The 25,961-nt window shown below is 55.7% G+C and overlaps 5 non-coding genes across 5 annotated transcripts; 3 read left to right on the top strand and 2 right to left on the bottom strand.

Moving 5' to 3' along the window:
- Positions 1 to 222: 222 nt before the first annotated feature.
- On the bottom strand, positions 223 to 295 carry TRNAR-CCU. Its single transcript has one exon. It is a non-coding gene; the product is annotated as a tRNA-Arg (tRNA).
- A 5,275-nt stretch (positions 296 to 5,570) lies between these two features.
- TRNAS-UGA lies at positions 5,571 to 5,652 on the top strand. The gene has a single exon. It is a non-coding gene; the product is annotated as a tRNA-Ser (tRNA).
- Positions 5,653 to 17,080: 11,428 nt separating this feature from the next.
- TRNAS-AGA lies at positions 17,081 to 17,162 on the top strand. Its single transcript has one exon. It is a non-coding gene; the product is annotated as a tRNA-Ser (tRNA).
- A 1,603-nt stretch (positions 17,163 to 18,765) lies between these two features.
- Positions 18,766 to 18,859, bottom strand: TRNAI-UAU. Its single transcript has 2 exons — positions 18,822 to 18,859; positions 18,766 to 18,801 (listed from the first exon to the last, which is right to left on the bottom strand). It is a non-coding gene; the product is annotated as a tRNA-Ile (tRNA).
- Positions 18,860 to 24,714: 5,855 nt separating this feature from the next.
- Positions 24,715 to 24,788, top strand: TRNAN-GUU. The gene has a single exon. It is a non-coding gene; the product is annotated as a tRNA-Asn (tRNA).
- The last annotated feature ends 1,173 nt before the right edge of the window (positions 24,789 to 25,961 follow it).

Raw genomic sequence — 25,961 nt, 5'->3', positions numbered from 1 at the left:
TGAGGTGTCGGAGTAAACACTCCCCTTCCTTCTATTCTCAGACAAACACTAGTATTAAGTGTTTGCTACTGATGGGTCTAGAAAGCATTTGTCAAGTGGAAGATGCTGTTTCTCAGAGATTGCTCCCAAGATCCAGCACTTTGGGTTCAAATGTCTCCCAGTTTCCTTGGTGAAAATAACACCAAGGCTTTGTTGCAATATACAAGAAGGAAGGAGTTTTGCCACCCCAGATGGGACTTGAACCCACAATTTCTGGCTTAGGAAGCCAATGCCTTATCCATTAGGCCACTGGGGCCCTGGAAAGCAGTAAAAAGAAGGATGGAAATTCCATCTTAGGATTGCACATTCCTCACATTCACTCAGAAGCCAAATACCCCATTTAATGGCCTTACAGAAACGTCTGCATCCCCTGGCAGCGAGGCAACTGGGCAGGTGGCTGACAGAGCTGAGCACCACCTTTCTGCCAGCCATCGTTAGAGAAGAACCCCACCCTAGAGTCACCCCTCCCTCCTTCAGCACCTCCACGGCTGTGGCTCTGAGTGGCAGTAGGATGATTAGGGGGCGAATCCGGGGCTGGAAGGGGGGTAAGGTCGGCCTGTAAGGAGTAACCAGGTGGGGCTGACCCAGGGGGAGGCTGTGGGCTGCTGGTTGGTTGTTGGGATCCGAGCTCTAGTTCAAAGCTGCACAGTGACCTGACACCCAGGGATATAGGGCCGACATAGTGACCCCTTACTGGCCTCAGTGAACCCCAAACCCTTGTTACTAAGGGCATTGAGGAGTCTCTGTCCCTTAATAACTTCTGGGAGCTCCCCAGCAGGCTGCGGGCGTCAGCCGCCTCCTGCCTCACAGGTTAGACTCTTGGTGCTGTGCCAGCTGCCCCCTCGCTTGCAGGCCCAGTGTAAGAAGAAGGAGGCCCGGTGCTGGCAGAAGAGGGTTTTGATTAATCGACCTCTGTGTGATGGGCACAGGACGCTTCCACTCAGTAGCATAGCTGGGGGGGAGCAGGGGGAGCAGCTAAGGGCGCCGGGTTCCTCCGGTGGGGGTGTGGAGCAGCCGTTCGTTTTCCTGTTCGCACTCCTCTGCGGTGTGAAAATCGGGGAGGGGAGGCAGAAGCCCCACTTCCCTCCCAAAATGACACCCAGTGGGGGAAGCCAGGACAACAGGGTGGGGCGGCAAGTGGTGGCCAGACTCTCACCGCCAGGGTCTAGTCTAGCTCAGGGTCCAGCTCAACCTCCTCCCCGCGCCACTGGCCCCCAGTCCCCTTCCACCACCAGGTCAACCCGGGCACTAGGGCAGGAATGGGGTGAGGCAGCAAGTCAAGCTGAGCAAGGCAGGCAAAAGCGAGTCTTGTCTTCATGGGCCGCTCACAATGACGTCCTTTTTGTGTGCAACTGCTGCAAAAACCTCCCAGACAGAGAAGTAACAGTGTTACCAGATTTGCCCCTTACTTTGGGGAATGCTCATTTATTCAGGTTACTTTTCTGGGGAAGGGTTTCTGTGATTCTGTCAATGTGCTGCTTGTGTCACTTTGTGTGTTCATTTGGAGCTCTACTCCTCCCTTCTACAAGTCCCCCCCCACCCCAATGGAGCTATCCTGCAGGACCTAGGTTCCCTAGGGCTGGGCCTAGTGGAGGTGGATAAACAGTAGATGGGATCTATCTCAGTGTTACTAAGGCTTTTGATACAGTCCCGTAGGACATTCTCACAAGCAAAGGAGGGAAATGCGGTCTAGATGCAATCAGTGTCATGTGGGTGCAGAGCTGGTTGAAAGCCCAGACTCCAAGAGCCCGTCTCCATGTCTGGCTGTCCAAGGGAGAGGGTGCACCTAGTGGGTCCGGCAGGGATCAGTCCGGGGTCCGGTACTAGTCAATATTTTCATTACTGATTTGGAAGATGGAGTGGAGAGCATGCTTCTAAAATTGGCAACTGACACCAAGCACTTTGGAGCACAGGATTGGAATTCAAAACACCCTTAACAAATTGGAGAATTGGTCTTCTTGAGCCAAACTCCATGGCTGGGCCCCTCTCTCTAGACTGGGCTGAAGTGAAACCCCAGAGCCAAACACTCCTCCTCCTGGGCCGTGCGCTCCACTCTTGAATGGTCAGATGCTGCTTAGCGCTGTCAGAGCAGCTCTGGCTGGGGGATTCTCCCAGCACTCTCCACTAGCGGGAAAGTACTAAATCCCCAGCAATGGAACCCAGGAGTCCTAACTCCCAATCCCTGGCCCAGTCACTCCAGCGGAGCACACTCCTCTCAAAGGCAGGGGGAGCGGCCATGAGGGCTGCTTGTAATTGCCAGCTGTGGGAGGGAGTGTGCAGCAGTGGTTAGCGAAGGGGCCTAGAAAGAAGGACTGCTGGGTCCCACCCATCCTTCTGACACTTGGTGTGACCCTGAGCCACTAGCTTCCCCTCCCCAGGCCTGATTCTCATCAGTGGGGTTGGGGTTACAGTCCCGACAGCCCAGGGGGGTTGGGAGGCTCCAGGAAGGTGTGTAAAGTGCTGGGATGTCAGGATCCTGGAGGCGCTGTCACCCCTGCCCTAGGGCGGTGTTCTACACCCCCTGCTGCTGGCCAAGTTTCTCCTTTCCCTGGCAATGAGACAGACTCTTGTTTTCCCAGCCAGCCGATCGCCCAGTGCCATCACCCTGGCTGCTGGCTGGGCAGGGTAACTCCTCAGGTCACCACCCCCCTCTCCAGCCTGCCTTGGCTTGGAGAGTGAGGAGAAGGGCGAGGGACGACACTGAACATCCTCCATCCAGCGCTCCGTCACCAGAGCAAGTGAGTGGCATTAGGGCTCTCGGTGGCGCCCCTGTCTGTCTGGGGAGAGGCAGAAAGAGGGGAGAGAATCTCTCCCAAAGGAGATTGGATTTGTAAACAGCCCCCACGAGCTCCTCACTCTCAGACCGGGGAGGGGCTTCTCCAGAGCCGTCTCCAGTGTGTTTGGCAAGGTCCCAGCAATGGGGCTCCCAGCCCTTCCCTTGTGGGAGACTGTTCCCCAGGCTGAGAGTCTCTGAGCTGGGCCAGACCCGGGGAGCTGCTGAGCATGGAAATCGATGGGAACCGAGGGGGGCCTGGCCTTGCTATGCCTAGGGACTGGGGAATGGTTTCCCAGGAGAAGTCAGGACTCCTGGGTTCTCTTCCTTCTCTAGCCTGGGCGAGGGGGGTGTGTGTGTGTGTGTGTGTCCTGGGCTGGCAGGAGGGAGCTGCTTGTCAAAGTGACCGATGGTCTTTGTGACTGACCCCAGTGCTCGAAAACGATGAGACTCCCCGGTTCTTGCAGCCCCAGGGATGAGGAGGGGGAACGTTGAGGTGGAGCAGATCATGCAATGAACTCCTGCCAGTGTGTGTAGCCTGCACTCCCTGCACCCCCGTGGAGGGAGGAGGAGCTGCTCTGGCTGGGGCAGGGATGGAGAGGGACCAAACAGGCTGGTTACTGAGAGGCTGCCCTGACCCCAGACTCACACCTGCTCCCCGCTCGGTTCCAGGATGCAGGCTCCTGAGGATGTTCAGGAAGAAGGCTCTGCCGGTGGCCCCAGAGCCTGAGGGAAGCAGCTGCCATCTTCCCCAGGAGCAGAGCGGCCCCTCCGTCCCCACTGACGGGGAAGGAGCTCCCGGCCGGGCCAGGAGGTGGAAGTGCCCAGCCTTCTGGAAGAGGAAACCTGCTCCCGGCGCAGGCGCCGAGGTGGGAGAGGCACCGGCCAGGCCAAAATGGAGCTGGGCCAGGATGCGGCTGGGCAGGCAGGACCCAGCCCAGGAGCAGAACCGGGCAGGGTGGCTCCAGGGCTTGTTGTGTGAGCAGCAGCGGCCCCAGGAGCCCAGCCCCCATTTCCATCAGGAGGCATCGCCCTGCCCGGTCAGTGGGGACCTTCCAGCCTTCCCAGGGCAGGAGGTGGAGGATCCTCTCCCAGCCCCAGCAGCTCGGCCCGCTCCCCATGGGACAGCAGCAGCGCCTGGGACTCAGACAGCAGTGAGGCCGACGGACGCTTCTGCTTTGTTCCAGGTGAGGAGCCAGGCTGGGCTCAGGGAGGGGTGAGGAGGGGGCTGTGAACACCCCAGGCCCAAGCCCTTGAGCAGTGCTATGGGGACGGGTCCCCAGCTCAGGGGTCTGGCCTGAGCCACTGAACCCCACTGACACTAGATGCTGCCACTTTAATCCTTGGTGCTCCATTGGGCGGGGGGTGGGAGGCACCTTCCAGGGAGTCCAGGACAGTGTGGGGGGGTCTCTTTGCTATGGACTCCTGAAGGAGTTGGGGGCTGACGACACTGAGGCTACTTGGTATCAAATACATTTGAGATATGAGTACATAGCCCATATTCATAACTTCAAATACAAAAATGGTGCACACATACAGCCAGCATCATTATCACCAGCAAATCCTAACCTTGTCCTAGACACCTCACACGCCAACCTTTGCACAATATTTGCTGCACATAGATAACACTGGTGGCAACTATGATCTCTACAGTCCCAGTTCATATTAATAACATCACAGCAGGCTATAGAGAAGTGGAAGGGAGGCATCTTCCAGACGGCCTGTCTCCTCCGTTTCTACCTTGTCGCTTGGGCCGAGGTGGGATGGGAGTGAAACGTGCCCGGCTGAAGGTTTTGCGCTTGGCCTTGAAGATTAAGCCCGACCCCCCGGCATGGGTAGGGGGGAGGGCTCAGCTGGGAGAAGGGGCAGACGAGGGGATTTTGTCTCTGATATATAAGGGCTTTGTCAGCAGGAAGCTGTAGGTCACATGCTGGGGGTGACAATGGGGTTTGAGCTGGGGGCAGCAGCAGCAGGGAAGCAACGTGTGTGTGTGCGGGGGGGGGGTTCACTTGGTAAAAATGAACCTGCCAAGCTGCTCCCTCTGCTGGAGCAAACGCCTCTCATTTATCTCCTCAACTCCCCTCCATGAAAATCTCCACCCCTCCCCCGGCGCTAAGAGACCCCCTCACTCCCATGGAGATCTGTAATTGTTCTAACTCCTCCTTGGCCTTGTTCAAATAGTTTTTCCAGAAAAATGATCAAGGACATTTCAAATGAGAAAAACAAAACAAACCAGAGAAAGCCCCACCACACCCAGTTTGGGGCTGAATTTTTCTACTGTAATTTGGAGACAATAAAACTCACCCCTCTATTGGCCAGAAACCAAAGCTAGACCTCCCCGCTGTAGCTGTGACTTCTGCGACCGAACCACCAATGCGCTGACTCCTCTTGTGAGACATTTCTCTGCACTGCTGCTAATCCAGTTACTGACTCCAGGAAACATTTTCCTTAGCCTGGCTCCATGTGTCACTGGTTTCTATAGCAAAAGCCAGTCCCTGGCCCTGTGGTCCAGACATCCTCATTCACATCAAGCTTCAAGTTGAGAATCATTTCCCCTTCCCGCTCTGTGGGAGGGGAGACTTTTAAACGCGCTCTCTGTGCGACTGCACATGGCTAAGCAAAGAGAACAAACCCCAAATCCCCCCTGTGCTTTGGGAGCCAGGTTTGCGGTGGGAATTCTGTAGTTCAGATGACTTCACGCCTGGGCATTGTGATTCTTTACCAGTTTCTCTGGCATTGGGGTAGTTTTGTGCTCATAGCTGTGATGGCCGAGTGGTTAAGGTGTTGGAGTTGAAATCCAATAGGGTTCCCCTGCGCAGGTTCAAATCCTGCTCACAGCGAGGCTGGAGTTTTAGCCAGTCCCTCACCCGGGCAATACCTCTGTACAACCCCCTGAGACACTCTCACCCTCTCCCACCCCAAGTAAATCCTGTTCTGCTCCTTTCATAGAGATCCCTGGGACACCCCCTCACACTGTGTCCCTGAGGGGTCAGGCAAACTCTCAGCGCCTGAAGCCTCTGCCACTCACCTGCTGCCCCATAGATCAGACATAGCCCTCGTTCTGCTCCTCTCTCTAGGGTGTGAAAGGAGCCAAGTCAGCAACTCCATGGGAGCTACGGGGCTGCAGAACCAACAGAGAAAAAATAGGTGCTCAGCGCCCACTGGCAGCCAGCTCCCCCCCCCACTACAGGCCTTGCCGACAAGCTCCTTCTCTTCCCCTTCAGCGCCTCCCACCTGCCAGAGATCAGCTGTTCAGTGGGGTGCAGGAGGGGCTGGGTGGGGAGGGGGAGGAGCAGGGAGAGGAAGAGGTGGGGGAGGGAGAGGAATGGGGCAGGAAGGTGCAGGCTGGGAAGAGATTGGACAGGGGTGGGAGCTTGGGGGAAGGGGTGGAGTGGGGGCAGGGCCTTGGAAGGAAGGGGAGGAGTTGTTGCGGGTGGCCCTGATGGGAAGCACCGACTATCACAGTGACAATAGAAGTGACCAGCCTTGCGGGGGAGGCTGAGGGAGATGCGCACTCACCAGGTCTCTTCTCTCCCCCACGGTGAGCCAGACACTGCTCTCTCCTGGCTCTCACTCTAGCAGCTGGACGCCAAGGAGCCATTTCCCCACAGGAAGTGCATCGAGTGCCCCTGTGGTGCTGGGGGGCTGGCGCCGCTGCTGCCTGTGGGGCTGGCAGGGGGGCTGATGTCTGCACAGACTCTCAGCTGCCAGGCCGGAGGGGGCACTTGGGACCTTACCAGACTGGCTCAGTGAAGACGGGGGGGTTGACAGAGCAATACAGACGCTCTCCAGAGCACAGAGCAGCAGCCGCCCATGCAGCCAGGCAATGAGCATTTCCCACAGCCTGGAGCCGAGGGGGAGGCGGCAGCTGCTGTTCCAGCTCCTCGGGGACAGGCCCTGTCAGCCAACAGCCACTTCTTACTCCCCACAGCTAAGGGCGCCGGGTTCCTCCGGTGGGGGTGTGGAGCAGCCGTTCGTTTTCCTGTCCTTTTTGTGTGCAACTGCTGACAAAAACATCCCACACAGAGAAGCAACAGGCCAAAATGCTTCAATGCAGCTGCCAAAGTAGCTCAGTTGGGAGAGCGTTAGACTGAAGATCTAAAGGTCCCTGGTTCAATCCGGGCTTTGGCAGACCATTTCATCCTCTTTGTGCAGGGGTGGCTTGTTTTCTGGGAGCACAGCAGTGTCTGCACCCAAGGTGAGTCCCTGAGCTTGGGCTCTGCAGTAGGAAAACACAGAATGGGCTTCTGCCCCTAGTTGGCCCACCTGATCTTTAACAAGGAGAGATGGGAGCTGTCTTTCCCAACATGGCAGGGAGAGAGTGAGGCAGGGTGACCCTCAGGAATGGTGCCAGAGGGCTGCTGGGCAGTGACAGGCAGGGATTGGGGATGGAAGCTCCTCTGTGCAGCTGAGCAAGGGCAGTACCAGGGAAGGGGCATCTGTAAAAGTGACCCAGCAACAACCTCTCCTCCTCTTGGCAAACTCCCATGCCAAACACCCACTGAAGGTCACCAGCATGCGGGGCGGCTGCTGATGCTCTGTGGCCAAGGTAACAAGATGGTAGGAAAGCAGGGCCAGCTCCCATGGTGGGGCCTCTTACCGTTCCCACTCTCCATGCTCACTTTTGCAGTGGGGCAGGAGATTTTACCCCAAGAGGCTTTTCCCCAGCTGGCGAGAAGCAGAGAAACACCCAGGCTTCGAAGACGCTATGTAGCAACCCCCTCCAGCACAGGGACAGGAGCACACGCTAGCCCGGGCAGCCGCCCACTTTCTTTGGCAAGTCAGGAAGGGCAAAGGCGAGACTGGAAGCACCTGGGGCTCATGCCCCAGCCTTTGTGACGCCCAACCCCCAACTCCTTCCTGGGCTCTAGCTGAAGCCAGACATTGGCCTGAGCCGCCAAGAAGAGGTTCCAGCCCTGCAAGGAGCAGGACGTTCAGCACAACAGTAAAACTGCAGCAACAAAACCACCAAAGGACTCAACCCCTCAATCTTCTGATCCACACTCAGACGCCTTATTCATTAGGTCACATGGGAAAAGGCTACTCCAAGCACTTCTTTGGAAAAGGCGGATATTGTTCTTCTCAGGTCATCTGCTGAGAGGAGCCAAGACTCTTTGGGCACAAGAAGTCGAGTTCCCAGTGACACGTGAGACTTAATTCTCTGGAGCCAGGTGCAGGGTTTTGGCAGGGAGGCTCAGGCATGGGGGATTGGGGTGCAGCGGACGGACCGGCTGTCTAGGTGTGGAGATTTAGTCGCACTGAGGCACAGGAGGGAGGAGGAGGAGGAATCCTGCTGACAGGCAGTGGCTGTGCAGAAAAAGGGGAGGGGTTCCTGAGACTTTTTTGGCCTCTCTTTTGCCTGCCTGCTCACTCTTGTGGTGAACGGTGAAGCTGTTTCTTACCTAGCTCAGTTGGTAGCGCATCAGGTTCTTAATCTGAGGGCCTGAGTTCAAGCCCTTGTTTGGGCGCTCAGCTTTTAAGTTGCCAGGAGCCAAATGATTCCTCGTTCTGTCCACCAGCCACATGCGGATTCCCAGAAGCCTTGGCCATTTCCTGGAAAGGTTCCTTTCCTCAGGAATCAGGAGAGAGGCCACATCCACAGGAGCAGGTGTAGAAAGCGCAGTCTCTGGCTGCCAGGAAGTGCTGTGCCAACATTGTGTTCTCTACAATGGCGCTTAGATCAGGATAATTTACGTGGTCAGCCCCGCCAGTTCCAGCCCCTCTGCCCAGGCAGCTCCCCCAGCCTGACACACACACCCAGCCCCTGCACCCGCCAACCCCAGGGCTCCTCAGCCCAGAGGGGAGCCCCCCGCCTGAGTGGGGAATCAGAACCCCCTGAAATTACCCTGGGACCAGCATGATCTGCCCCCGCCCTGCCCTGCTCTGCTCTGCTCTGCATGTATTCGGAGTGAGTCAGTTTCCCTGTCCCAACATGTATCCCCCCATGTGTCTCTTCTCCTCCCCAGTTCCCTCTAAACCAGCCCATTTCCCCTGCACCCCAGGCTGGGTCTCTGCCAACCCCCTTCTCCCCTCCTGCCCCCAATATCTCCCTGCCCCTACAGGTCTATAGGGCTGGATCCCTCCCTCCCCCCTTCTCCCCTCAGTTCCCACCTCTGGGGGTCCAAGGAGATGGGTCTCTCCTCCCTCCATCCCCTCTCCTGCCCCCCCATATCCTGCTGCCTCTAGGGCTCTATGGAGCTGGGTCTTTCCCCCCATCTCCCCTCATCCCCTTCCCCAATATCTCCCTGCCCCAGGCTGTGACGTGCTATGACGTGTGCTGGGGCGGTGATGTGTGCTGGGGCCAGGGCTGCTCCAGGGTTTTTGCCGCCCCAAGCAGCAGGAAAAAATCTGCGCCACTTTCTTCTTCGGCAGCAATTCGGTGACAGGTCCTTTCCTCCAAGAGGACCGAGGACCCACTGCTGAATTGCTGCCAAAGAGCCCGATGTGCCGCCCCTTCCCCTGGGCTGCCCCAAGCACCTGCTTGCTGAGCTGGTGCCTGGAGCCGGCCCTGGCTGGGGCTGTGACTTGCTGTGACCTGCTCACTCACTTGAAACCAGCAGGACAGAAGGTGTCGCGTGTCCATGGGCAGGGCTATGCAGATGAGCAGTGTCTGGCGGCAGGACGGAGAGCAGCGAGAGGAACCGAAGGAGCCCGGCGGAGAGAATTCTCTGCGTGTGGCCAGAATCCCACCAGTTTTCTCTGTGTTGGGGGGGGGCAGATTTCATGATGTCACAGTCCTTGGGGGAGGGGTTTGAATCATAACTCCAAAGTCGGAGAAAAACTACCCCCACTTCTTCTCAGGCTCCACTAGGGGCTGGGCTGGGATCACTAGGGAGGGAAGCACTGGCAAAAAACAGTCTCCCCTATGGAACCCAGGAGTCCTGGCCCCCAGTCCCCCTGCTCTAGACCCCCTCCACTCCCAGAGCCAGGGATAGAACCCAGGGGTCCTGGTGCCCAGCCCCCTCCCTGCTCTGACCACTAGACCCCACTCCCCTCCCAGGGTGGTGCAGGGGTCACTGGGTCTGTGTCTCAGCTCAGCTAAGGACCTTGACTGATGTTCCCAAAGTGCTTCCTTCTGAATCCAGCACATCTGCCCCCCCTGCCCAGTCACTGCCCACCCCCGTGTGGGGGCACCAGCACTGTGCCGGGTCATGATGGGAAATTGTCCAAGCTGGCCCAGGAGAGACACGTGTCTCCTGCTGCCACCTGCTGGTGGGGCTGAGCCCGGCTCTGTGTGTGTTTGTGTGACACTGTTTGTAGCAATGTGTTGCTGGGCTAACCAGTAGGAAATGGCTTTGCAGGATTTTGTATTCTGCAGCCAGTGACACACACACAAAGGGACTCACACAATCCCAAGAACACTCACACACAACACACTCAGAGGGACATGCTAGCCCAACCCCCAAAGAGAGAAACAATCACCGCCCCCCCCCACACACACCATAATATTCACAATTGTGCTCAGAGACACAACTGCATGCAGTTCACTCCCACTGCTCCAAATACAAGGACCTCCTGCCCCACATAGCATGTGCCAAGGCCTGTGAAACTCACTGCCACTGCACAGCTACCAATGAGAATGATCCCCTCATGCTGGATCATCTGCTTGGCCCCCTGCCCCCTCTCAGGGTGCCCTGTGTGGCGTGGCTGGGGGTTGTGCAATGGCCCAGCACCAGGCAACACAGAACGGACACCACACGTCCTGCCCCACCTCACCTGAGCTGCTCTCCAGGTGCATTGGAGCCCAGTGCCCTGCACCCTGGCACTCCTGCCCCACAGGGGGTGAGCTGCAGCCCCCGCCACACTCCGCAGAGGGGAGAAGGGTCAGGCCAGCCAGCCCTTGTAAGATGGGGAAATCACCACTGGGGTCGACGGTATAGGGGCTGTGACATACAGAGAAACGGTTGTCGCGCCGGCAGAGGGCAGCAGAGCATGCGCACACACACACACAATTGCAAACATACATGAACACATGCATGAATCCAGCCACATACACACAATTGCTAATATACACAAACACCTGCACAAATCCAGCCAACACCAACACAAGCCTGGGAGCCAGGGGAGCAGAGCAGGCTGGGGCCGGGTAACTCCACTTCCCGCAGGAAGTAGCCACCCCCCTTGGTCCCACGGTGGCCTGGGACCAGCCCCCCTCTGCTTCTCCCCATGGAGGCCTGGGGCCCCAGCCTGCTCTGCTCCCCTGGCTCCCAAACTTGCGGGGGGGAACCGCCCCACAGCACTCGCCGGCGGCGTGGCTGGGAGCCAGGGGAGTGGACCAGGCTGGGGCTGGGTCACTCCACTTACCATGCAGTGAGTGCAGGGGCGGGGGCCATGGGGAAGAGCCGGGCAGCCCCCCCGCAGCAGCTCCCCACCCCAGCTCACCTCCGCTCCGCCTTCTCCCCTGAGCTCGCCGGCGCCGCTCCACTTCTCCCACCTCCCAGGCTTGTGGTGCCAATCAGCTGTTTAGTGCTGCAAGCCTGGGAGGGGAGGAGAATCAGAGTGGGGGCGGTGTGCTCAGGGGAGAAGACGGAGCAGAGGTGAGTTGGGACACGGAGTGGTTCCCCTGCGTGCCCCTCCCATTACTTGCTGCAGGCAGCCCCCCCCCACATCCCCATCATGCCCCAGCTCACCTCCACTCCCCCGCCTCCCCTGAGTGCGATTTTTAGTGCCCCCAACCACTTGGCACCCTAGGCGGACGACTAGTTCGCCTAGTGGTTGCACCGGCCCTGGCCACTGCCTATCAGCAGGATTCCCCCTCCTCCTCCTCAGTGAGACTAAATCTCCTCACCTAGACAGCTGGTCCGTCCGCTGCACCCCAATCCCCCATGCCTGAGCCTCCCGGCCAAAGCCCTGCACCTGGCTCCAGAGAATTAAGTCTCACATCTCACTGGGAACTCGACTTCTTGTGCCCAGAGAGTCTCGGCCCCCCTCAGTAGCTGACCCGAGAAACACAGTGTCTGCAAAAGCAGCAAAGAGTCATGTGGCACCTTATAGACTAACAGACGTATTGGAGCATGAGCTTTCCTGGGTGAATCCCCCCTTCGTTGGATGCGTCAGTGTCGGCCTTTTCCAAAGAAGTGCCTGGAGGGCCTTTTCCTGCGTGACCACGTGGCCTAATGGATAAGGCGTCTGACTTCGGATCAGGCAATTGAGGGTTCGAGTCCCTTCGTGGTTGTGCTTGTGCAGTTTTACCTTTGAGCTGAACGTCCTGCTCCCTTCAGGGCTGGAACCTCTTCTTGGCTGCTCAGGCCAATGCTCTGGCTGCAGCGAGAGCCCCAGGAAGGAGTTGGGGGGGTGGGCGTCACAAAGGCTGGGGCATGAGCCCCAGGTGCTTCCAGTCTCGCCTTTGCCCTTCCTGACTTGCCAAAGAAACTGGGCGGCTGCCCCGGCTAGCGTGTGCGCCTGTCCCTGTGCTGGAGGGTACTTGCTACATAGCACCTTGGGAGCCTGGGTGTTTCTCTGCTTCTTGCCAGCTGGGGAAAAGCCTCTTGGGGTAAAATCTCCTGCCCCACTGCCAAAGTGAGCACCTGGAGTGGGAACAGTAAGAGGCCCCACCAGGAGGCTGGCCCTGCTTTCCTCCCATCTTCTGATGTTGGCCACAAAGCATCAGCAGCTGGTTGTGGGTGGTTTTCAGTGGGGGTTTGGCATGCCAGGGAGCAGCCTGGCTGGGTGTCTCTGTGGCTCTCTGCTGGCTACGCATAGGCATGGTTCTCCTCTCCTCTTGCCCTGCCCTTGGTTGCTCTGTGGCTTTTAAGCCTTCCCTTGGAGCTGTCAGCACCAGCCGCCTCTGTCCTAGGTGCCCAGAGGAGGAGAGGTGCTGGGCTCCAGCCTGGGACTCTGCCTCCCTCCTGCCTTTCCCTGACTATGTAACCTGGCCCTGACACTCCTTTCTTCAAGCGCCATGTGGGCAAGAGGAAAAGTGTGGTAGAAAGCACAAGGGCCAAACTTGTGGGCATCAGAAATCCCAAACACCCAGTCAAACCATAGCCACTTCTAAACCCCATTCCCACCAGAGACCTGGCTCCAGTGGGTATGAGTCACTCAGCACAAGGTAAACAACTCATTCTTATACAGCTGGAGATAGGAAAGCGCTTGGATCTCCAGGGATTTACCATAATGTCCCACTGAGATTTGAACTCAGATTCCAGCATGCCAACCATTACACCATGGGCCCAGCTTGTGCTAGTTTCTCTGAACATTGGTGACCCTATCATAGAATACCAGGGTTGGAAGGGACCTCAGGAAGTATCTAGTCCAACCCCCTGCTCAGAGCAGGGCCAATCCACAGACAGATTTTTATCCCAGATCCCTAAATGGCCCTCTCAAGGACTGAGCTCACACACCTGGGTTTAGCTGGCCAATAGTCAAACCACTGAGCTCTCCCTCCCTCACAGGCCCAGCTTGTGTAAGGGACTGTTGGCCCTTTACTAAAAGTGAGTGGGGTTTTTTTGGTTGGCTAGTTCCCAGTCCCACTAGAAGGGGGAAGGGTCAATGGGAAATCAGGACCCTGAGACTGACAGGCCCCTGGGGCAATGGTCACCAACTGGTAGGGAACAAGTGAGAATTTGTTAATGAGTAAAATTCCTGGTGAAAATTGGCAAAGCTGTGGAAATTTTGAAAAGTTCCAGTGAATTTACACATGAAGATACAAACAGAGAGACAAATAGAGAGAAAGAGAACATCACAGACTGCACAGGCCCACACAGACATAAACAAAAACCAAACCCACACAGCACACAGAGCCATATACACACAAGGGAAAGCCACACAAAGCAGAACAAATCCACACCAAAAAATACAGCAAAAGCCCACAACAAGAAAGTACAAAAACCACATACCAAAAGAATACTTAGCAAAAAACAATCTGCATGCAAAAGTCACACACACACACACACACAAAACTATGCAAGGCATCCACAAAAATTATACAGGACCCACATGCACATCAAGACGACAGACAACAAAAACCCAACATACAGAAAGCCAGGCAGGGTTTGAGTCTCACAGCGAAGAGGGTGAGCACACAGGTGGTTTGGGGAGCAAAGACTGAGGGGGAGTCGGGGGCAGTGCTCTGAGCTCTGCTCGACCCCTCCTGACACAGGCGGCTGGTGGAGAGCAGAGCCTGGTAGATCTGTGGAATCTGCCCTGCTCTCTGTAAAACAAGGGGACCTCGGTGTCTTCTGAGCTGCAATTGTATTTTCTGCAGGGCAAAATGATTGGCAGAAGCCATTTGCTTAAAGGAAGCTAGTGCTATAGGTGAGGTTTGAACTCACAACCTCCGCATGATTCTACTCAGCACTGCGCTGTAATTACTGGGCACTAACCCATTGCACCACTGTGCCCTGTTTTCAGGAGCTTATCTCCATGTTTCATGGATGGATTAGCGAAGTGCGGGGGTTGCATTAGCTAAAACAAATCCATATTAAAGGCTGCAGGATGGCAGCAGCAGAGGTGGGGTGTCTCCTTCCATGTGATAGAGCTGGTTGCCCCTTCCGTTGCTCAGGGGAAGGTTGGTGCTTTGAGCCCACCCGGTGCTGGAACGTCCCATGGGTGAGATTAACGGGACTCTTGGGAAGGGAGGGGAAGTATTTTCTATGCCTGCCTAGGTACATTGGTCTCCTGTGGCCCTTTCGGCTCTCTGCTCCCCTGCTGGGGAGTTGCAGAGACAAGCCCCCATCTGGGGAGTCACCGAGAGGCTGTGTCCCATGGCGTGTGTGTGGGAGAGGGGTAGGGGTGGGATGGGGCTCAAGGGGAGAAGGTTCTGTGTGACAGTGTGTGCGGGAGGGGGAGGGTGTGTTCCTTAGGATAGAAATGATGGAAAACACAGGGGCAGTGACAGTGAAGCCCCGTGTCTGAGTGTTATGACCCTGTGTGGTGCCACCGTTCACCTTCCCCTCCTATGGGCTCAGCTTTCATTGAATCCAGCATTTTTTCACCTGTCCTCACCACAGAGGTGTCCCACATGCCTCAGCTACCAAGTGTCCCTCTTAGAGACGCCGAGGACTGGAACTGATTTCAGCTGCTGGACAGCTCTGCTAGGTCTTTATTCATTTGCACAGGAAAATGCTGAGTGTTTAAATTCATTTCAAGCCCCCTGCCCCCATTCAGCGAACTCCTGAACATACTGGAGATGGGTCTGGAAATTGATTTTCATTCGAAAAAGTTTTTAAAGGGAATCACTTGGATTGGAACTAGGAACTCATTTCCCTGCACGGAAACATTCACCCACTAATCTACCCTCACAACAGAGAGTATCCTGTATAGCCTAGAGCAGGAACAGTTTTTAACCTGGGGGTTAGTAAACTTTATACAAACACCACAGTTTACAAACTCCCCACCCCCGCTCTGTGTCACCAGAGCACAACTACTACTCTCCTTGGGGCACACACAGCTCCCCAGCTCCCTGCCCGCCAGTCTCTCCAGCGTTGCTCCAATCCCTTAAAGCAGGGTCTCAACCACAATTTACCTTAGGGCCGGTGCCAGTCCTCCAGTCCTCCCAGTGGCCAATAATGTCACTCATACCGCCCAGAACCCGTCCCCCAAAACTCTGCCCCTCAGCTGCCTAAGGCTCTGGGAGGGAGTTTGGGTGGGGGGAGGAGGTCTAGGGTGCAGGGCCTGGGTTAGGGCTGGGGATTGGCATTCAGAAGGGGTGCAGGGTCTGGGAGGGAGTTTGGGGGCTGGGGGTGGGGAGGGAGGGGGTGCAGGCTCTGGGAGAGAGTTTGGGGGTGGGAGTGAGTATATGAGGAGGAGGTGGGGGTGCAGGCTCAGGAAGGGGGTCAGGGGTGTGGTGCTTACCTGGGGCTCCAAGGTGGGGCAGGCTGGGGGGCCTCCGTGTGCTGCTGCCCCCAGGCATCACCCCCACAGCATCCCATTGGCCACAGGGGTGATCAGGCAGGGGCAGCGCGCGGAGGCACAGCCCCACCCTGTCCTGCCATGCGGAGGGGCCGGCAGCCACTGGAGCGAACAGGCAGATGCTGCTCAGCTCCGCTGCACTGACAGGGCCCCGGGGGGGGAGCGCCTGGGAGCGCCAGGTGGGGCCAAGGGAGTGACCTGGTCCCAAAACTGCTGGATCCCCATGGGCAAGACCTGGGGACCAGGACTGCCAGCCAGACAAACACCTTTAAGAGGAGGCGTCCCTCTCCCTGTCAAAAACTGATCTTCCTCCTTCAGTTCAGTGACAGCCTGAATTGTTCCTTATCCCGGCAGAGCCAGAGGATTGAAAGCAGCAACATCAAACCCCTGTGTAGCTTGCAGGAATGGACATAAACACTCCCTGGTATCTGAGGAGATGTTCAGCTTTGCCCTTGGTCAACTACAAGGCTAAAGGGAAAGGAGGTGGTGCCAGGTATAAAGAGTGAAACACGACACATCACAGTTATGCCCACTGTGGATGCAAAATCTTTTGACATACTTCTTCTTAGCAGCCGTGTATTGTTTTCTCTGGAGTCCAGGCCTTGACCAAGAAATTTGTACTTTGCTAAAATAATCGACTGCCCCTGGTGAAGACAATGGACTTGACACCCACTGGGGTGTCCCTACACAGGTACAAGTACTAAAAACAGTGGCTGCCTTTTAGCCATAGATTTTAATCAGGGCAATAAATTGAAACAAACCCCTGTTAAATCATTTCTCAGCCCGAGTCCTTCACATTCCATAGAGCATTGGGCCACCATGTGGATGTTTCATTTCTGACCTCAGTTTCACACAGAGACAAAATTTCCTTTGCACAGATCCATAAACAGCAAAACCTCCCTGTGTCTCTAGTATGACCCACAGCATTCGATGCCAGTGAACCTTTTTCTCCTGCAATGGCGACGGTCAGACATAGGGGTCATGGCACCTGCATCCCTGCCAGGGAGATATTGGCTCCACTCTTTCTTTCTGCTGCTGTTGTTAGTCCATGAAACATCAGGGATGCAATGCAAGGCTGAGTTCACGCGCCAGCCCTCTGAAAAATTTCAGTGCCCCAGAGAAATCCTGCCCCCTGCTATTGGAACGATGTGCTGGAGATTTGACTAGGAAAGGGACTGTCTGAATTGTCGGAGTGGGGAATGAACAACAATCTACAGCAATGTCATTCACACAAACACACTCTCATGCTGCTCCAACCGGAAGGGAAATGGGCAGGAATTCTCGCTGTTCACCCACGGACACACTTACACTGATGCGCAGCCATGAGTGTGCTGGGGAAGCTGGTCTGAGCAAACAATTTGAAGTGACAATTCAGTGAGAACAAAATCATCATTCAGTGAAATGGCTGTAGGTCAAGTAGTTGTGGCCGAGTGGTTAAGGCGATGGACTAGAAATCCATTGGGGTCTCCCTGCGCAGGTTCGAATCCTGCCAACTACGCAAGCGCTCCGCTGCTGTTGTTATTATTGCAGTCTTAGTGCCTGAGCATCCACAGTGCGAACTGGAGATAAATCTAGTTTCACTCTGTCTACACTTAAAACGCTGCTGTGGCACTGCTATAGCACTTTGGAGTAGACAGTGACTGGAGGGATTTTCCCATCCCTGTAATAGCTGCATGGACAGAACAATTCTTCCTTTTCTTTAGCACTATCTAACCCGGGATTAGGTCACCTTAACTATATGGGTTTATTGGGGGGTCACACCCTGGGAGACATCGCTTTGCCAGTTCAGTGCCCAGCGTACACCAGCCCTTAGATCCCTCTGGGTATTTCAATGCAGGTAATGACCTGTGAGAGGAAAACATCAGCTCACAAACACAGAGACTGAATTTCCCACATTTAATCTCGCTGCACTTTCCAGAAAGTCACAAAATTCAATTCATTCTTGCTAGGAGAGAGAAAAAATAAGTGATACTAAGTTTTTGGCTTGATTAAATAAAATTAAGTGTTTAATTAATATAGTAAAAATCTGTACTGATTCCTCTAACTAACACCATAGTGAGGACTTCAATAACACAGACATAGGTTGGGGTTTGTTACAGGAATGGATGGGTGAGATTCTGTGGCCTGCATTGTGCAGGAGGTCAGACTAGATGATCATAATGATCCCTTCTGACCTTAAGTCTATTAATCTATTAATCTTTTCCCAAATTTGGAAAATTGTGCAGGTCAGAATGTGAATAGTGACCCCGTCTCCTTCCTGCACCTGCCCTACATTGCTCCACAGCAGCTTCTCCCCCTGCAGAGTCACCCCAGCACTGCAGTGCAGCTGCCCACGGTTCAGCAGGGGCCCCTGGCAAGGACCGTGGGTGCAGCTAATAGCCCGGTGTGCCTGGCCGTGAGGCAGCTGTAAAAAAGCAACGCTCCCCTGAGAAGTACAGAGACTGAATTCCCCAACTTTAACATCATGACCCCCTGTAGAAAGCCACACGTGTCAGTTGTAGTTTCACAGGGAGATGCAAAAATCAAGTGACACCAATTTTTAAATTGAGGAAATAAAGTTGAGGAGATAGTTATTAATCTCACAAAAATACACTAAAGATCCCTCAACATAACACCTGAAGGCGAAATATGAACAGAGACAAACCTTGTCAGCAAAGGCTCATTTCCCAAACGACCCTCAAAATGTTACTAATTCCCACCCCTCCTCCACAGGAGCTCTGTGCAGTGTCACTGTTCTGCAGGCAGCTTCCCATTAAATGCTGTTGTGGGACATTCCCAGACCTGGAAATGTACCAACGGCAGAATTTGAAGAGCAAACCTGGCTCCCCGCACCAGGCGGGATTTGAGTGTTTTGTCCCTGTCACTTTGTCTTTGTCAATAGTACAGACGCCATGGGCAGGACTCCAGGCTCTGCTTGAGGGATCCTGGCACAGGGGCTGGGGGCAGGAGAAAGGATTGTAGATTCTGACCTGTGCTCTGGAGAGAAGGTAATAAGTGAAGGGGCATTTTTGAGTCCTCCCCTTCTCAGTGTCCCTGGGCTGGAATTCTACATTCCGCAGGGCCAAATGAGGGGGTGGTGTCACTTGGTTAATGAAAATCAGTGCTCTAGGTGAGGTTTGAACTCACAACCTCAGCATAGCTCCTCTCAGCATTGCCCTATAAGTACTGTGTGCTAACCAATTGCGCCACTGGAGCACCTATTGATTAGTGTTTTCTGAGACCCCCTAGGTTAATACAGGTGAGGAGTGACCCCCCAAAACATTCTCAGTGGGGTTGAGAGCAGGTAGCGACAAGTGTTGTACTTGGTGGGGTGGATCCTTTTTAAGGGTTCCAGGCCCCATTTCACCCTTTTGTTCTTCCCTGTGTAATAACAGAGCTGGTTAAGACTCAATGGAGAGTCTTGCTGCAGACCAACAGAGCTGAAATCACTGATAACCAGCTCTAAGCATTAGTCCTGCTTTGGGACAGTGTCTCTCATGCAACAAACTGCCCAGTCTGCGCTAGCAGTGAGGCTCCCTCACTAACAGCTGAAATCAGGGAGAGCTGTGTGAAGTGCAGGGCCCCAGGGGGGCCTGAACAGGGGGGAACAACACCCCAGGACTTTTAAAAATGGGAGGGCTCAGCCTTGCCACTTTGTAATGACCGTAATGGTGAGTGAGGGGGGGAGGGGGCGGAGAGCAGTGAGCAGGAGGTGGGATCATGGGGGAAGAGGCAGCATAGGAGTGGGGCCTTGGGGAGAAGGGGTGGGGCAGGGGTGTGGGGTTGAGTGGAAGGGGTGGGGCTACTGTTCAGGCTCTGGTGGCTGCTACTTTTAGGGAGCCTGTTCCACTCCTGGTGGGACCACAAGACGTCCCAGAGCAGAGAGGGTGGCCAGCAGAGCGGTGACAGGGAGGAACGGCAAGTGGCCGGCAATGTGGCCAGACAGCGGAGGGAGAAAGGGGCTTTCCCCCCAGGAGGTGAGAGGTGAACTCTGGGTTTTCACTGACCCAGGACAGCAGCTGTGGGTGAGGTGCAGTGAAGGGAGGGGCACATCCACAGAGCTTCTGGTGTCTGGATTTAGGAGCCTGAGGCAAAAGGCCACTGCCCAGCGCACTGTGGGGGGTGTTTTGCTCATAGTGTTGTGTTATGATTGTGGTGTTTTCCCAAGTTAATACAAGGTGATTTTCCTCCTTTTTCTTAAAGTTTCTTTTCTACACTCAGTGGTTGAGTGGGGAAAGTATCGCCTCTTAGAGGCACCCAGTGGCCAGGGTTAGTTTCCCCAGGTTACTGGGTGGGGGCTTAAGGAGATTGTGTGTTGTATTGTTGAAGAGGAGCCCCAAGCACCCAAACAGGGAATTGTCACTTCAACCTTCAGAGTAAGAGCCAGAGGTGCTGCCAGCTGAGCTAGCCAGGCCGGCTAAATGTATTAACCCCTTTCACAGCAAGAGCAAACACCGGGTACTTCTGTGCTTCTCAGCAGCTGGGAAAGAGCCTCTTGGGGGAAATATCTCCTGCCCCACCGCCAAAAGGAGCCCTTGAGTGGGAACGGTCAGAGGCCTCACCTGCTTTCCAACCACCTTGTGATGCTGGCTGGCCGTAGAACGAATGCTGGTCTGTGGGTGGCCTTCAATGGGGGTTTGTCATGCCAGGGAGCAGGGAGCAGGGAGCAGGCTGGCCGGGTGTCTCTGTGGCTGTCTGCTGGCCACACATAGGCATGGTTCTCCCCTCCTCTTGCCCTGCCCTTGGTTGCTCTGTGGCTTTTAAGCCTTGGAGCTGTCAGCACCAGCTGCCTCTGCTCCAGGTGCCCAGAGGAGGAGAGGTGTGTTGGGCTCCAGCCTGGGACTCTTCCTCCCTCCTGCCTAGCCCTGACTATGAAGCCTGGCCCTGGCCCTCCTTCCTTTAAATGCCATGTGGGCAAGAGGAAGAGTGTGGCAGCTGCAGGGACCAAAGTTTTGCGATCAGGTGAAGCAGCGAGAAACAACCATATGATCAATCCACAGGAATCTCTAGCCAGACTGTTAAGTTCTAGGACCCCAACCTATAGCCACCAGCCCATTGAACCAGCCAGACCAGAGACCTATCTCCAGTGGGCATCAGTCACCCAGTGTGAGAGAAAAAAACTCACTCTAGTTCACCCTGAGAGAAGGTAGCCAAACACGTTGAGCTCCAGGGCTTTGCAGCAAAATCACATATCTCTAGGAGGTCCCACTGAGTTTTGAACTCAGATTCAAGGATTCAGAGCCCTGAGTGTTGCCCATTAGACCATGGGACCTGCTGCTGTTTTGTTCTGTAGATCCCTGTGACTCTCAGCTGGCTGGTTTGCACTCTGCACTTATTGCTTCCCACCATCGGCTTCCTCTCGTGGGACTCTCTCTCCTCCTCCAGCGACTGTGGTCCTGCTCTACCAGATCCGTGCGTCCTGCCCTGAGACCCCACATCCCCCTGCTTTGTCTCCATTCCCTGCAGGCCACAAAAATGTCAGGGGAGGCCACCCTTCCCTTCACTTGGTGCTCCCGCTCATATCGGCCAGCTGCAGCCTCATCTCCTGGAACTCGGCCAGCTGTCGCTTGATCCGGTCGTACAGTCACATGCTGACTGGCTCCCCTGCCTGGATGCTCTTGTGGAAATCCCACAGGTGACGCTGCAGGACTTGGCACCATTGGTTTCTTAAATGTTGTGGTGTTTGCCCGACTGCCACAACAAAGCCGCCAACTCCTCCCTCACCGACTCCCACCAATCCCCCTTTTTGCCATAGAACCCTCTGATGCTTTTCCGTTCTGCCAACACCGCCAGGCCTCCCCCTCTGCTCCTTTATCTTGCAAGCTCTGGATGTTCAGCTTCCAATATCCTCTGCCCTGGGTCAGGGAATTGAAATCCTGCTCAACACCAAACAGTCTAGAGGAAGGGAGCCAGTTCCTTCATAGAACTTTCCTTTCACGCCTTAACTGGGGACCATACACATTAATATAGCCATAACCAGTGCTACAGAGCACAAAGCCCACTAGTAATGCCCTCCCTGATTTGAGCTCCAGCACCTTCTGTACTCGCACCATGAATGTGAAGAACAAGACTCCAACCCCATCATTCTTCACTGGCCTGGAGGACCAGAGAGATGGGCCCTTCCACCAATCACCCTCTGCTCATCTAGCTACCCTAGACTTGTTAATGTGCATTTCCTGAACACCCACCATGTCCAAGCCCAGCTGCTCCAAGGCACTGAACATCAAGTGCCTCCTCCTGGGCCCCCAAATCCCTGCCACCTTCCAAATGGCCATTTTCACAGATGCCCCTTCCAGGGCACTGCCCTTGCTCAGCTGCACAGAGGACTTTTCATGCTCCCAGATGACAAACCACCACTGTACAAAAAGGGATGAAAGAGCCTGCCAAAGTCTGGGATTGAACAAACAGCCTTTAGATCTTCAGTCCAATATGCTCCTAACTGAGCTACTTTGGCAGCTGTAAAGCAGTATTTTGGCCTGTTGCTTCTCTTTCCGGGAGTTTTTTGCAGCTGTTGCACACAAAAAGGACGTCATTGTGAGTGGCCCATGATGACAAGACTCGCTTTTGCCTGCTTTGCTCAGCTTGACTTGCTGCCTCACCCGGTTCCTGCCCTAGTGCCCGGGTTGACCTGGTGGTGGAAGGGGACTGGGGGCCAGTGGTGCGGGGAGGAAGTTGAGCTGGACCCAGAGCTAGACTAGACCCTGGCAGCAAGAGTCTGGCCACCACTTGCTGCCCCACCCTGTTGTCCTGGCTTCCCCCACTGGGTGTCGTTTCGGGAGGGAAGTGGGGCTTCTGCCTCCCTTCCCCGATTTTCACCCCGCAGAGGAGTGTGAACAGGAAAACGAACGGCTGCTCCACACCCCCACCGGAGGAACCCGACTCCCTTAGCTGTGGGGAGTAAGAAGTGGCTGTTGGCTGACAGGGCCTGTCCCCGAGGAGCTGGAACAGCAGCTGCCGCCTCCCCCTCAGCTCCAGGCTGTGGGAAATGCTCATTGCCTGGCTGCATGGGCGGCTCCTGCTCCCTGCTCTGGAGAGCGTCTGTATTGCTCTGTCAACCCCCCGTCTTCACTGAGCCAGTCTGGTAAGGTCCCAAGTGCCCCCTCTGGCCTGGAAGTTGAGAGTCTGTGCAGACATCGGCCCCCCTGCCAGCCCCACAGGCAGCAGCAGCACCAGCCCCCCAGCACCACAGGGGCACTCAATGCACTTCCTGTGGGGAAATGGCTCCCATGGAGTCGCTGACTTGGCTCGTTTCGCACTCTAGAGAGAGGAGCAGAACCAGGGCTATGGCTGATCTATAGGGCACCAGGTGAGTAGCAGACGGTTCAGGTGCTGAGAGTTTGCCGGACCCCTCAGGGACACAGTGTGAGGTGGTGTCCCAGGGATCTCTATGAAAGGAGCAGAACAGGATTTACTTGGGGTGGGAAGAGAACTGAGAGTGTCTCAGGGGGTTGTACAGAGGTATCGCCCGGGTGAGGGACTGGCTAAAACACAGGCCTCATTGTGAGCAAGATTCCAACCTGCACAGGGGAACCCTATTGGATTTTGACTCCAACGCCTTAATCACTCAGCCATCAGCACAGTAATGCCCTAATGCCAGAGAATCACAATGCCCAGGTGTGAAGTCATCTGAACTACAGAATTCCCACAGCAAACCTGGCTCCCAAAGCACAGGGGGGATTTGGGGTTTATTCTCTTTGCTTAGCCATGTGCAGTCGCACAGCAGGATGTGGCTGGTGGGACAGGGATACTGAATGCTCAAGGGTCAGACCTAGGAAGGTTGAAGCTTCATAAGCTTCTTGCCCTGCAGACAGCCTGCTCAGAGAAAGGAAACTCCCACAGAATCTGGACTGGCTGTGTATAGCGCACTTCCACCGCATTGCCCAGTGCCCCAGCGACAAGCCAGAGCTGTGGTCTGGGAGTGAGAGGCACAGGCAGAGCGCTGACTGGTAGCTCAGGGCTGGGATAGCAGGGGCTGCGGGCAGGGAGTCAGGGGCACCGGCAGAGCATTTAATTGAACCGATTTAAATCTCAGGTTTGATCATTCCTGGGACTGGACCTGGCTAGGACTCTCGGGCATCACTGAAGTGTTCTTGAAATCAGATTCCAGCTTTGTCCGGCCCCCTCCTTTTCTGAGCTGGGCTGCAGCCCCTGATGCAGCCGCCCGCCCGCCTGCCGCGGACAGCGGGCCCAGCAGAGGCCCCAGCAGGGACCAGGCGGCACTTCGGCAAGGGCCCCTGGTGGGGCTGGCAGCTGGGCTCTCAGCGCCGAAGAGCCCGGACTGGCCAGGGGAGTGCACCGGGCCAGGCAGGCAGGCAGCGGGAGGGGCCTGACTGGAGGGCCAGAGGCATGTGAGCATGTGTGCGAGCAGAGCATTGTGGGAGAGGAAGCAGGGGTAATCAAGTGTATTTTCCTGTTTAGTTTGCATCAAGGACAGAGTAACTGTACCTGGCATTTGAGGCCTGAGAGCTTAACCCTCGCGTGAAAAGTACTCACCATTAAGGGGTCTGGGTTCCAAATGGCAAAAAGTTGTGGGAGATAGAAATGGATGTATGTTTTGTTCTTGCATTTGCTATTCCAGGTGTGGAAAGACAGAGGCAATTTTAAATTTTTTAGAATTGTTGTTAGTGCTGCAGTGTTAAAATCACTTGCCCTAAGCTTATGCCATGTGATCTCTTTCATGGTATATTTTGGCCCTGAGAGGTAAAAGGCTGCTCTGGGGGTAGTGTTATGGAGTGAGGTAGCAAATGTTGGTTGCAGAGATGGTGCGTGTGCCACAAAAGTTGTTCCCCCCCCCTGCTCTGGTCCCAGAGTCCAGGATTTGCAGAAACCCACCCACTGACCTGTGACTAACAATCTCGCTCTGCTAACTCTTCCAGCAAAACAGGCCAAAGAAAGTGTATGCGAGCGCTGTACCACAGCCCCGGTGCTCTTTTCGGTTCCTTCCCACAGAACTTTCCTTCCATAGCAGTCCAGTTCCTTGCTGTTGCTTGTCTATCCACTGCATGCATGTGCTATACCGTACCCTGAGCTGATTCCGGGCTTTTGTGCTCAATACAGCCTTGCCCCTCCATGTCTCTGTGGCGCAATGGGTCAGCGCGTTCGGCTGTTAACCGAAAGGATGGTGGTTCGAGCCCACCCAGGGACGATGCTAAGCCCGTGCTACTTCCTTGCTTCCCCGAGGCCTGTGGGCGGAGCCTCAAAGGTCCCATTTTGCTGCCTCTTGGCCTCAGTGCTTTCAGCTGGTGGTCCAAAGAGCAGGCTGGATGCCATTCAGAAACCCATCTGCCAGCAGCCGTGCCGGAGGCTCAGGCTTAATCCTCACAGCCGAGCACAAATACTTTCAGCCGGGAACATTTCGGTCCCTTCTCGCATCCGCCCCAGCGGCAAGGGAGAAGCGGAGGAGACAGGCCGGCTCAAAGACACCTCCCTCCCACTTCCCTGTACGCTGTGCAAAGCTCTTGGCCTGCCTCATGCCTCGTCAGGAAAGCACGGCCATGCGGCCCAAGCCTGAGTCACGTCCGCGGCCTGGCCCGCCCCGCCCCGGCTGACAGCGCGCAGAGCCACGCGAGTCAATGGCAGGTCGAGTCGGGAGCCTCGGCTCTTTCACCTGACAGCCACACACACAGCGCTGCCTAGCGCCCCCAGAGCCTCCCTCGTGTTCTCCCGCAGCAGCCGCCTGCCGGTGTGGGTGGGAAAAGGGGACCAGGAAGCACTGCAGCCTCATTCCTGGACAGGAGGCCCTGGCCACGCCCAGGCCTGCCTCTTGCCTTCAGCCCAGGCAGCCAGAGGTGCCAGGGAGCTCCCTGGCAGGCCGCCACTTCGCCTCAGCCACCTCTTGCCTCATGGCCTAGGCTCTTGGGGCTCTGCTGGTCACCCGCTCGCTTGAAGGCCCAGAGGGAAAAGAAACAAGCGCACACGTAGCAGAGGACGGTTTCGATCCATCGACCTCTGGGTTATGGGCCCAGCACGCTCCCGCTGCGCCACTCTGCTGCTTCTTCACGCTCTCCCCCTGCCACCTAGCTGCCACTATCCGGATTAGTGCCTTACATGCCCTCGCTCTGGCAGGCAGATGCGCAGGCCTTAGGCAGCTGCCCTGGTTACAGGATTTTACAGCTAGCTTCTACAGGGTAAAAAGGATCTATTTGGGGTTTGGACCCCATTGGGAGCTGGGTAGCTGAGTGCCAGAGACGGGAGCACTTCTTAAACTGTTTTCAGTTACGCTTGTGGGGGACGAGGTTCAGTCTTGGATCCATGTCTGCAGCAGGCAAACACCTCTGGCTCAATCGCCCCCCGCCGTATTAGCAGAGTAAAACGCGGA

Source organism: Mauremys reevesii, linkage group 12, assembly GCF_016161935.1.
Source record: "Mauremys reevesii isolate NIE-2019 linkage group 12, ASM1616193v1, whole genome shotgun sequence".
NCBI classification, from domain to species: Eukaryota; Metazoa; Chordata; order Testudines; family Geoemydidae; genus Mauremys; species Mauremys reevesii.
The sequence above is the reverse complement of the archived record's forward strand: the minus strand, read 5'-3'. Positions and strand labels throughout refer to the sequence as shown.